This window comes from Pseudopodoces humilis, chromosome 7 (assembly GCF_049639895.1).
Source record: "Pseudopodoces humilis isolate 2021_Gansu_Grassland_sample_001 chromosome 7, ASM4963989v1, whole genome shotgun sequence".
Lineage (NCBI taxonomy): Eukaryota > Metazoa > Chordata > Aves > Passeriformes > Paridae > Pseudopodoces > Pseudopodoces humilis.
The window spans coordinates 40,935,512-40,947,910 of NC_142206.1; the positions used below are offsets into that span (position 1 = coordinate 40,935,512).

General features: G+C 40.7%; 1 long non-coding RNA gene across 3 annotated transcripts in view; it reads right to left on the reverse strand.

Moving 5' to 3' along the window:
- Window positions 1–12,399, reverse strand: part of LOC106628057 (uncharacterized) — a 32,293-nt gene that overhangs the window by 17,864 nt on the left and 2,030 nt on the right. For 2 of the 3 annotated variants that reach the window (XR_015772989.1, XR_001331279.2), the window contains exon 2: window positions 5,532–5,677. This is a non-coding gene — a long non-coding RNA (uncharacterized LOC106628057). Of the gene's footprint in view, window positions 1–2,415; window positions 2,511–5,531; window positions 5,678–12,399 lie in introns of all 3 variants that reach the window. The other variant, XR_001331278.2, reaches the window with a different exon arrangement.

Consider the following 12,399-nt stretch of genomic DNA (forward strand, 5'->3'; position numbering starts at 1 on the left):
AACATCATGATAAATATGCTGTGCTCGCACACCTGTGAGGAGTTCCCAGCCTGCAGTGGGAACTGGAAATCTGTCAACAAGAAGACAAGTGAGCTAGTGGCCTTCTGTGATGAAGGGACTACAGCAGTGGACAAGGGAAGAGTTTGCGGTTGTTATCTGGACATTTGTAAGGCCTTTGACACAGTCTCTCACAACGCCCTTCTCTCCAAATTGGAGAGATATGGATTTGATGGATGGACTCTTTGCAGATGAGGAATTGGTTCAAGTGGACAAAGGCTGAACATCCATATGATGATGAGTGACAAGCGGTGTCCCTCAGATGACTGGGATGAGCATGGTTTTGTATCTCCATCAATGACACAAACAGTGGCATTGAGTGCACCTTCACCAAGTCTGAGCATGAGAACCAAGCTGAGTGGTGCAAGTGACACGCCAGAGGGACAGAATGCCATCCAGAGGGACCTGGACAAACTCAGGAAGTAGGTTCACAGGAACCTCATGAAATCAAGTGCAAGGTGCTGCACCTGAACTGAGGCAACCCCCGGTATCAATACAGACTGGGAGATGAAGGAATGGAGAGTAGCTGAGAAGGAAAAAGGAATTGAGGGTGCTGGTGGATGAGAGGCTGCACATGAACTGACAGCATTCACTTGCAGTCCAGAAAGCCAAGCATATCCCAGGCTGCATCAAAGGCAGTGTGGCCAGGAGGCTGAGGGGGTGATTTTGGCCCTCTGTTCTGCTCCATTGAGATCCCACCTGGAACACTGAATGCGCTCAGGGGTCTGCAGCACAGGAAGGAAATTGACCTGTTGGAGTGGGTCCAGAGAACGGGCACAAAAATGATTGGAAGGATGAAATACCTATCCTGTGAGAAAAGGCTGAGAGCTGGGGTTGTTCAGCCTGGAGGAGAGAACGCTCTGGGAAGACCTTATTGTGGCCTTCCAGTAGTTACAGGGGGCTTACGAGAAAGATAGGGATAGACTTTTTAGTAAGTCCAGTTGTAGGACAAGAGATAATGTTTTTAAACTAAAAGAGGATAGATTTAGTATAGATATAAGGAAGAATTTTTTTTATGATGAAGGTGGTGAAACATAAGCACAGGTTACCCACAGAGGTGGTAGATGCACTGCCCCTGGAAACATTCAAGGTCAGGTTGGATGCAGCTCTGAGCACCTATTCTAGTTGATGTCCATGCTCATTGCAAGGGTGTGGACAATATGACCTTTTAAGGACCATTCCAACCCAAACTATTCTAGGACTATGTTGCAAGTGTTGTTCATAGTTTGAGAGCCATCTAAGGGTACATGATTGCTCAGGACACACTGCTGGGCTTTGCAGCAGTGAGAACAAGTTTCTTCTTCAGACTTTTGTGGCTCTTTGTACGCTGGATGCATTTGGAGCATAACCGGTACCCCAGGATTCTGAAGCTGCACTCCCCTGTGACAATGCAGCTCACAAGTACCAGGGCACAGAATTTGCAAGAGCTGAGAGTGTTCTTCCTTGGGCATCTGTCTGGAAAACAGTCTTCAAAAGATAAGGTAGCTGCTGCATGACAGTCCAGAAAATGTTGTTCCCCTTTTGAAATGTCTTGTCTACCACAAAAATCACATTAACAATATTGAGATGCATGTCTGTTCCTTAAAAACCAAGCTTTCCCAGAAGAAAGATAAGAAAATAAAAGTACTAAAAGCTAGAAATACCCAAAACCCACCACCACTTAGGAATTATTTGTCTATTATCTCTGTCTATGCTACGTAAATAAAAATGAGGGATTTTATTGACACCATCTATGCTATATGGAAGGTTCTCAAGGAGCAGTGTATTTTCTGTACATGAAAATCTGCTGAAAGTACTGGAAAATTCCATTTTCATGTAAATTGAATATTTCTTTGTGTTTCTTTGACTTCATACAACCAGAACCCTAGAAATGCTGTATTTAAAAAATTCATAAATGTGATACCTTGCAGAACTCAAACTATTTTACAGTTATTTTATTATGTTTTATTATGTCAATATTTATAAACATAAATATAAAATATTTTATATATTATATATAAAATATTAAAATGTTATTATTTTTTAACTGTTGTAACAAAAAAATTAGTGTTATGGTATTGAAAGTCCAGGGATTGAGGGCTTCCCAAAATTTCTACTATACACACAGTACCAACACCCAGCAACATAACTGTGTCACAGGAAAAGCAAAGTTGAGTGACTACGGCAAGTGCAGAGCTTCTGGCAGGAGATTACACAGCAGAGGGAGCAGTTGCCCTTCATCACAGAAGCAATTGAGTAATTTTTTTTCCTTACAGCATTAGCATTGCTGTAGCTGCAAATTATTCTAAGATGGGTTTGTACACCAACATAGTTCTTATTAGATGAAACATGAGAACCGAAGGAAAAAAAAAAACAAACCAAAAATCCTCTTTGAGTACAGCTGAGTACAAGAACTCTGCATTGACTTCAACAGGCATTGGTAAAGCATCCAAGAGAAAAAGCAGCTGGTCTCTCTGTTCAGGAAAAGAGATAGATAATTGCTGGTGTGAAATAGTGAGAATTTGTGAGAAGGGAAATTATCATTCATTGTAATAACTATGCTGAGTCTACAGTTGATAGTGACAGTTTTATATCCTAAGATATAGAAGGTGTTTTGAGAACAAAAGATGTGAGATCAAGGCTAAATCAATGGTGTTGTGTGTTTACTCTTCACTAGTTTTCTGAGGGAGTTTTTTCTGGTATGTAGTCATTTCCTAGTTTGACCTACAAAGCTTCCAGGACACCATCTGGTGCAAAGGCTGAACAAGGTTACATTCTTGGCAGGGAGAATGTAGCAGCTAGAGACATGGGAGATTGACTCTGGGGTGTATTATTCATATTAAGAAACAGGAAGACACTCCAATTCAGAACGCATCTAGAAAAGGTGCTGGAGGTTTCACAGCACTGTGTTTACAGAACCTCACAGAGAAGATGTGCCCCGTGCCTTACACAGTCAGGGTCACTGCAACACAAGACATTGTAGCTCACGCTGTTTGTACATGAATAGGGCAAAGTCAACAATAGGATGAGAGCAGGTGGGCACATTCAGTGATTTGTATTAATATCTAACAGCAATATTTGCTCTCATTCCATTCTTTAAATCTTTATCTTCCTAAAATAGAAAAAATACAGCAAATTTCCATTTGCAGTCTTCTGCCTAACAGACTAGTCATACATGTTTGGTTAGACCAAGTGTTAATCTTAGCTATCTTTATCTTTAAGCTTATCTTACTTAGCACCCTTTGATTCCTACTAATATAATACAATTTAGCATTTCAGCTTTCCCTTTGCTATTCAGTCAGATCAGTTACAGGATCTAAAAAAGACCTGAAAAAGTGAGAAAAGGATCTTTGCTCAGCATGGGTTCCCAAGAGGAGCACCTCAGTCATCCATGAAAGAAAGAAGTCATCAATTTACTACAATTGATTGATAAAAAAATATTTTGGCTATTTTCAATAAACCGAGACATCTTAATATACAATAAACTGCCAGAAGTCAAGAATGATAGGTTTTATTATAACCACACCACTGGAAGGTAACTTCCACCCTTTCCAGGGACCAGTGAACTGATAGATGCTGCCTGCAGCACCAATTTCTTCTAAAGATCCACTTCCCAGGACCGAGGGCATCAAGGTACTGGAAAAAATCAGTGCAAGTGCCTCCAAGTTTGGCTGCTACCTCTATCTGCCCTGCAGCTGACCACATTCTCACCATGGGTATCCCCAAGGGTACAGCAAGGCTACTAACTACCAAGAAGTAGAAGTTACTTTACTTGTTCAGCACTGACACCAGCAGGAATCACACAAAAAGTACAAATGGGTGTCTGGTCAGCACAGTAACCCAAATGACCAGAAACTCTACAAGCAACTAGTGAGGATCTGGCCCTTTGTAACAGTTAGTTTCAGGCCCAGAAAAAGCTGAACATCCGTAAGGACAGCTGTAAATTGGCCAGTCTCCACCTACAAACAGAGAAAGCTGCTGCCATTCATCCCACAAGTGTTCTTGGAATTTGCTTGCTACAGCTTTAAAAAAGGTCAGATAGAAGGTGCTCAAAAAAGAGTTATGCTGTGATCCCTGTGGCTGTTTTAGTTGGGCAGCCAACTCTGCCTTGTGACAGACAGCTGGGAAATGTAGCTACCAAGAGACTGAATTGTATCCACATTTAAGCACTCAAGTTTCATGCGAGCAAGTAAATTGTATAGCAGGAATGTAAGGGATGGAGCAGCTGCATTATGAGGAGAGATTTCTCTCCTTAATTTGAAGACATGCAGGCTGAGGGGGCTACAACTGAGAACTGCAAAATCATGAAGGTAGTTGAGAAAGTGAGAGCAGATTGTTAGTCACCAAACCTTGTAATACTACAAGTATGGGCACTCACTCAAATTGCATGCAAGACAGGTTTCAAACAAACAAAAGAAATAATTTTATTTTGCAAACACAGCTGTAGGGAAATTATAGTGATGTGGGACTAGGAGACCATTAATATCAGCAGGCTAGACAAAAAAAACAGGCTATAAAAAGAGAATTATTTTACTGACAGCCGTTCCAAAATGGATAAGGGAATGACCACAGGTGTGCCTCCCACAGATTTTACTGTCCAGGGCAAAGATATCTGTCTAGGTGGGCCTTAGGGTTGACAAAATAAGGTATTTCTTACACTTTTATGTATGAAGCCATGATTGGAGAAAGTCATTGCCACTGTAGGCCTAAGAGCCCAGACTCACTGCAGGAGAGGCAGCTGACATGGCATCTCCTGTAATCACTGTCAGACCACATGTACTTTAAAAACCTGTGCAGAAGTAATAATGCCATAGGCATACACATTGAAGAATTGCTTCTGCCTTGCAAAGCATTGAACCTAAATTCAGAATTGTTTCTGTTATATCCCGGTAGCTATAACTACTGAAGTTTTGCAAAAATTCCCTTACTGTTTTTCCGAACATGCAGCTCCTGTCCATAATACTCCCTGCTCCAGAGGAACTCAATGATGGCACCTTTGTCCCTATTGCAAAATTAATTTCTCCCCAAAACTTGCAACCAACCAAGTAAGCTCAATTTACAGCTTCATAAAGGTGGTGTCTAATAATGGCATGCCTGTCCCACTCTCACAGTATGAGAACAGAGATTTTAAAGAAAGAAACCTGTCATTTGCTAGCACTCAAACACATGCTGGTTTCCTCTGAGCACAACAGATTTCACCTGCTTCCTTCCTTTTCCTTTCAGATCCCACAGCTGTGACAGATACTGTTACTAACACACACAGCACATGTGCCACATGTCCCTTTATCTTCCTCTCTCCACTTCTACACCCCTGAAGTAGTGAGAGGAAACTGGCCAGAGTTATCTGGATGTATGCAAGGCCCAATCAGAATCATGAGACCAGATGTATTGACAATAGCTACTGCTCCTCCTATGTATTAAATGCCACCTCCTTTCCCAGAATTTTCTGTAACATATGCAGTGGTCACTAGTCTAAATTTGACCAAACAACTTACCCAGCTTCATACTGGTGGATGGGCGGGTGGATTTCTGAATATGCTTGTGACTCCCCAGGAAGCCATAAGAGAGATGGATCTAATTTTAGCAAAGCCCACTCCTTTCTCAAGTCTGAGGAAAAATCTGTTTCCATTTTCTCTGAAGTCTGCAAGGAAAGTAGGAAGGCACAACATTTTCATCACTGAAATCTAATAAAAATATGACCATACACTAGCTCATTTCTCAGCATTCCAAATATAACCGGAAAGCATACTGTTGTATAACACAAGAAGACAAGCACTGCCCTACAGTGATAGAGATTTTATCTATCTCCCATTTCAATGGACACTAGCCAGCTGGAATTTGTTCATAAGTATTTATTTGATAGCAAGAGGATTTACACTGGTCCAGTTGCCTAGAAGAGGAATCATTGGAAATTACAAGAGGAAATAACCTATTAAAGCCATCCATTTCCTCCACCAGGCATCATACAGGTCTAATCCACTCTGTACCCTTAGACAGAACTGATTTGACATGGTTGTCTGAGACAGCAGAGAACTGGACTAGAATCCTTCCCAGTGGAAATGAACAGTGGAGACACCTCTTCTAACACTGGGAATAACAAATAAGGCAGCTGGGTTCTCAGCAGTACAAAGCAGCAGATCAGTTTCTCACAACAGAGCTATCAATGAGATCACCTCTCACCAATAACCTAAAAAATTTTAATAATCAGAAAACTGTATGATACTAAAGTCATTCTGGTTGTGGCAAAGGGAGAGCCATGTAAAAATATTCCTAAAACCAAACAAACAATGAAAGGGGAAAGAGACACGAGAAGACACTAGAATGGGTTGAAAGTAACTGGGCCCTAGCACCAGACATCAAATTTATTCCTTGGCTTCAGATATCATTCAGGAAAGTTACTACTTACAGAGGCTGACAGAAGTTTCACTTATTGGAAATGTTCTTTAAATTTCAAGTTATCTAGATTCTAAGTTAATTCCAGTCCATTTTTAGGAATTGCTTTACTTTTTATTGTTCTGGCAGGAAAAACTTGATCCTACATATTTTCATCCCTAACCACTAGATGTCACTCAATCCATTTCTGTCTCACGCCCACCACCACAGTAACTTACTCCCGAGGGAAAAAACAACCGAGAGAAAAAAAAAAAAAGCTAGCGAATCAGTACGGAGAAACAGAGAACACCCGAAATAGGGCACAAAGTTTTCCCAAACATAGCCTCTTTGTAAGCCTGAAGTAGCTTTCAAATACATAGGTCAAGATGTTTTGAAGCCGAGACAGATTCAGCGCCACTTTCAGCTGGAGAGGATAAAAATATCAACTCCGTAGTTACAGACACAGAATTATTATCTGTTCAATTAATTTCCAATTCAAACAGCAACAAAGTTAACAACCTGGGTGGAAAGAGTCGCCTCTTAAGCCTCTGCAAAGTCCACTATATTCCCTAAGTCTGAGCCTTGATCCCTGCAGTATATTCCTTATTATAGAATCTTAAAATGTTTTGAGCTGGAAAGGACATTAGAGACCATCCAGTTCCAGCCTCCTGCCATGGGCAGGGACACCTTCTACTAGAACAGGCTGCTAACACAACCTGGCCTTCCTTGAACACTTCTGTGAATGGGGCAGACACAACTTCTCTCTGCTCCAGTTCCTCACTTCTCTCATAGTAAAGAATTTCTTCCTAGCATCTAAACCTACCTTCTTCTTCCAGTTTGAAGCCATTCCTCCTTGCCCTGTAACTACATGCCCATGTCAAGAGTCCCTCTTCAAGCTCTCTTATAGTCTTTCTTTAGGTACCAGAAGGATGCTAGGAGTTCTTCCCAGAGCCTTCCCTTTTCCAGGCTGAACAACCCCAGCTCTCTCCACCTGCTTTCATAGGAGAGGAGTTACAGCCCTCTGATCTTCTGCATGGCCCTTCTTGGGTTGGAGCCCCAGAGCTGGATGCAGCACTCCAGGGAGGGGCTTACCATCTCACCAGAGCAGACCAGAGGGACAAAGTCACTAGATACAGATGTATATACCACACCTCTGTGATGCCAATAAGATCATAGCCCTGCAGGCACCTACACATCTCTAATTCTTTGCGGTTATTCCCCACACTGTGTGCAATTGCATAGACGCATTTAAATTGCGCCTTAATCCCACCCCAACCCTATCCCAATGAAGCCGACTACCTGCCATCTCTCTCCACACACGTTATAAGATATTCCCTTGGAAAAGGTACCTTTTTAGTTTACAGCCAGTTTAAAAAATTAATAATTTTAATTAATAATTAAGGTATTAATAAAATTAATACCTTAATTTTCATGAAACCCCAACCCTACCTACAAAACCTGCAATGATAAATTATCTCCCCTGTATAAACAGACATCACTGTGTGGCATCAAGCACATTTCATATGATGCCTAAAAAAATGTAATGCAAAACTGAATGGGAAAGTATAATTACTAGATTATCAGGTTTTGGCAAACCAGGGAACATATGACAAGACTGTGAAACAGTAAAAGGGAAAAGGAAGGAGGGGAAATCAAGAACCAGAAGATTAACACTGACAAAAACAATGCACCATTTGTTAATAGTGATAGACCCTTTTTTTTTCATGAAACTTTTCATTCATACTATTCTAATACGTTCCTCAATGTCTTAGAATATTAACAAATTCCTATATTCTTTTCAGTCTATGACATAACAGAACAGATCAGTATAGTCCTACTGATCTATGCATTTCTACTCTAACATCAATAAAGCATTTCCAATAGTGAAAATAAACCATATCTTTAGCATAGCTAATCCTTTTGTAATCAGTCCTCTCCAGCCCCCAAACATACCTTGCTATAGGAATTAACCTACTTTCAAAAAAATATTGGTCTTTCCACATGCACAGATTTTTCATTCAGAATTTATGTAGCCTAGAAACCAAAATAAAGAAGGTTGGCTTGCTGCTTAGGAGAAAACTCGCATTATAGCCCTGGTCTACCACTGCCTTCCTGCGGGATCCTGGACAAGTCATTCAGGACGTTTACAGTTCACAGAAGAGGACAATGCAGAGTGCTCTGAGCTGCAGATTCCCAAGCCAGGAAACACACATGGCACAGCACTGCTGAACCTGTATGAGCCAGTCAGTACTGGTACATTAAGGTGTCATTGCATGGAGGTGGTTGCCTGGCTCATGAGGTCAGTGATCACACAGCCTGCTCTGGTGTCTTTTCACCAACAGTAAAAGCACTTGCTGGTTCTTCACCTCTTTTCTCCACTTGAAGAGTGAGGAGAGTAGCCCTTTCATGTTTTGTGAAGATGCTCTAGGGATACAAGCAAGAAAATTAGGGAAGTGCGGACAGAACTGAGTACCAGAGAGAAGGGAATGCACGCAGAACTATAAAACCCATGCAGCACTTGAAAGTTGCTTTCCTGCAATAATTTTATCTTGGACATCAGGGAAAAAAAAATTTGAAAATCTTTTACTACTAAATTATAAAGTTAGAACTGGAGACACTAAGGACCAAGCTGTGAAGAGAAAACTGATCAGCATCCATTTGACTTGGAAAACTATAAAAAAATATCATAAGAAAATAACTTTGTTCTTGGAAAGTGCCACTTTATTGACATTTCTTGAAGAAAAATACATTTCTGCTGAGAAAGGTTACTCAGCTTCAAGAAGGATTTTCTGAGAAAAGGGAGAGATACCAATTCCAAAATGTACTGCCAATCAGCAGAGTTAATGGTAAGACAGAAGTTCAAACTGCATGCACGAGACTTGGCACGGGGAATTAAACCTAAGGCTCCACATAAGCTCCTGAGCTGGCGAGTACAGGAGTGGTGCCTTTTGCATGTACAACTGAATGCTCACTGTAACCCCTGTAAGACAGGCTCACATGTTAGACAAAACTCAGCACACTTGTTTGGATGTGAGAAACATTACGTTTAGATTTCTATTTCACACAAAGCATGGTTGGGTTTTGAAAGCAGTTCTTTCAAATATTAAAAATAAATACCCTGTCTGTTGGTGTATTCATTATTCTGTTTCCAGTTACATCTTTCAAAAGTGTCTGTTCTGTACCAGTGTAGAAGAAGAAAAATATTTTATTGGATAGGAGCCTGTTTTCTCTCCATCTCTAGAAAATAATATCAATAGACAGAAAGGAAATTAAGAATTTTGTGATAAAATCTTACCTTTATCCAAAAGCTCACTGAGCATTTAATAAACTTTAAAACAGGCACAATTTTTTGCAATTCGTGTTCCACACACCCTTCAGAAAAAAAGCCCTTTTCCTTCCCAGCTAAGTACATTGTTTTTATATTTATATTTTATATTTATATTCCTTTCAGTGAAGTTTGATGTGAAATCATATCAGACTGTGTTCCTTCCTGTAGATCCACTTTCAGTACTCAAAGCTGGGGTGGCTACAAGAGACCTGGAGAGGACTTTTTACAAGTGCACGTAGTGATGGGATAAGGGGAATGGTTTCAAACTGATAGAGGGTAGGTTTAGATCAACAATTAGGAAAAAATTCTTTACTGTGAGAGTGCTGAGGCACTGGAACAGGTTTCCCAGTGAGGTCGTGGATGCCCCATCCCTGGAAGTGTTCAAGACCAGGCTGGATGGCTCTCTGAACAACCTGATCTAGTGGAAGGCATCCCTGTCCATGGCAGGGGAGTTGAAGTAAATGATCTTTAAGGTCCCTTCCAACTCAAACAATTCTATGATCCTATGATAAATACAGAAGTCTCATAAATATTGGCTGATATTTTAAAGCTTGATTTGATCTAAGTCTCTCCTCCCTTAAGTGTAACCTACGCATGAAAAGAAATCAGAATGACTGCAACTGAAGAGAAAAATGTGTGGAGTCCTTATATCAATCTCTTTTGAAGTCATTCTTAACTGCCAACTAAACAGGGCTATTCTGGCACTGCTGTGCCAATTGATCTCCCAGACACACTAAACATTACACGTGCTATAATCAAGTAACAAAAGCTTCGCTGTTATCTGCATAGGTAGTCCTGATTAGAGCAAAGGCAAGAATAAATTTTGGGGTGAAGGCAGAATTCCTGCTTGGGGCAAAGATCTACTGCAACACATGCAAACAGTTCAGCAGCACAGTGATCTCAGCAGCGTAAAGACATTTGTATGAATAGGCTAAAGGGAGTACTGTGAGCTAGAGAAAACTAAACACAGGGGGAAACACAAATAAACACCATGTAGACCATGAGGGGAAGGAAGGGGAAGGAAGGGGAAGGGAGGAAGGGGAAGGGAGGAAGGAAGGGGAAGGAAGGGGAAGGAAGGGGAAGGAAGGGGAAGGAAGGGGAAGGAAGGGGAAGGAAGGGGAAGGAAGGGGAAGGAAGGGGAAGGAAGGGGAAGGAAGGGGAAGGAAGGGGAAGGAAGGGGAAGGAAGGGGAAGGAAGGGGAAGGAAGGGGAAGGAAGGGAAGGAGGGGAAAGGGAGGGGAAGGAAGGGGAAGGAAGGGGAAGGAAGGGGAAGGAAGGGGAAGGAAGGGGAAGGAAGGGGAAGGAAGGGGAAGGAAGGGGAAGGAAGGGGAAGGAAGGGGAAGGACAAACAACAAACACTTTTAAAACAAACACTTTTTTGTTTTGTTTTGTTTTTTTTAAAAAAACAATTTTAAAAGGTAGTTCACCTAATTTGTTGCAGGCCATCCAGTGTGATACACAAGCACTGAATGACTCATGGGCAAAGTTCTGAAAAATCGATTTAGAAAAACTACAGGTGTCTTTGGAAGAAGCATTCCAAACACACAGAGAAGTAAACAGAATTGACATGTTAGAAACACTTAAAGAAACACAACAAGGTTAGGTAATTGCCTCAAAGCTAAGTAGTCTGGGAAATAAATTCAGAAATATGCTGATGGGTCACATAAGGCTTTTCACAGAGCTCTTTCAGGAATAAAAAAAGGGAACCCAGCTCAAAACAGTTACAGAAAAAGGAAGTTAGTGCCACAGAGAACCTTAGATCACAAAAAGGCCAAATTGGATAAAGACAGCGCAACCCCTACTCATGCTCTAAGCAACATTCAGTGTTACATAGATTATGTACTTTGGAAAAAAACCCTTAAGATCATTGAGATGTTCCAGTTCACACTAAGAAAGTGTAACTGAACAGTGGCCTAAAATTGCCATTAAGAAGAGGAAATCTCTGCTAAATGTTTTAATTGGTCTTACACAAGATCACAAAGACACTGTATTTGAAGATTAAAATAAAAAAACAAACACCAAAACCAAAATGACAGCAACATGACTACCAGAAGTAAAAAAATAAAAAGAAATCTTAATAAAAATCTAGAAGACATTATAAAACAAAAGGGACATTATCACTCACTATCCATGTATTCTATGTTTGCAGAAACTAATTTTGGATCCTCTCAAATAGAGACAAAACTTCCACTTCACACAGAAGAACAGATGAAGGAATTTATTTCTCAAGTGGTCTGTATATCACTTGCACATTTTTATCAAATGTTTTATATCTTAAAAATAACTTATTTATTCCAGTAAGTTCTGCCTTGATTTCAATCTATTATCAATGTTGTTTAATTTTTCACTAACAGCAAAACTTAACTAAGTTCCACCCATTTAAACCATTCTCATCAGGGTGTGATATACACAGAGCATTTGCACAATCTTCCTCTACAGAGCACAGGTAAATGAAAAATTTCTGTTGTTATTAAATAGAAATTGCATGTCCTCTGGTCCCTCACCATCCTAGCCACAACAGTGTGCTGCCAGAAATGAAAGGCAGTGTTTAATGCACATAACACACCCTGCACTGCGGGCAACAGCACCCATGGTGCAGAAGCACGAGCTGTGCAGAAGGGGAAGTGAAGCTCTGTCCTCTGCTGTCACCTCACATGCCACTCC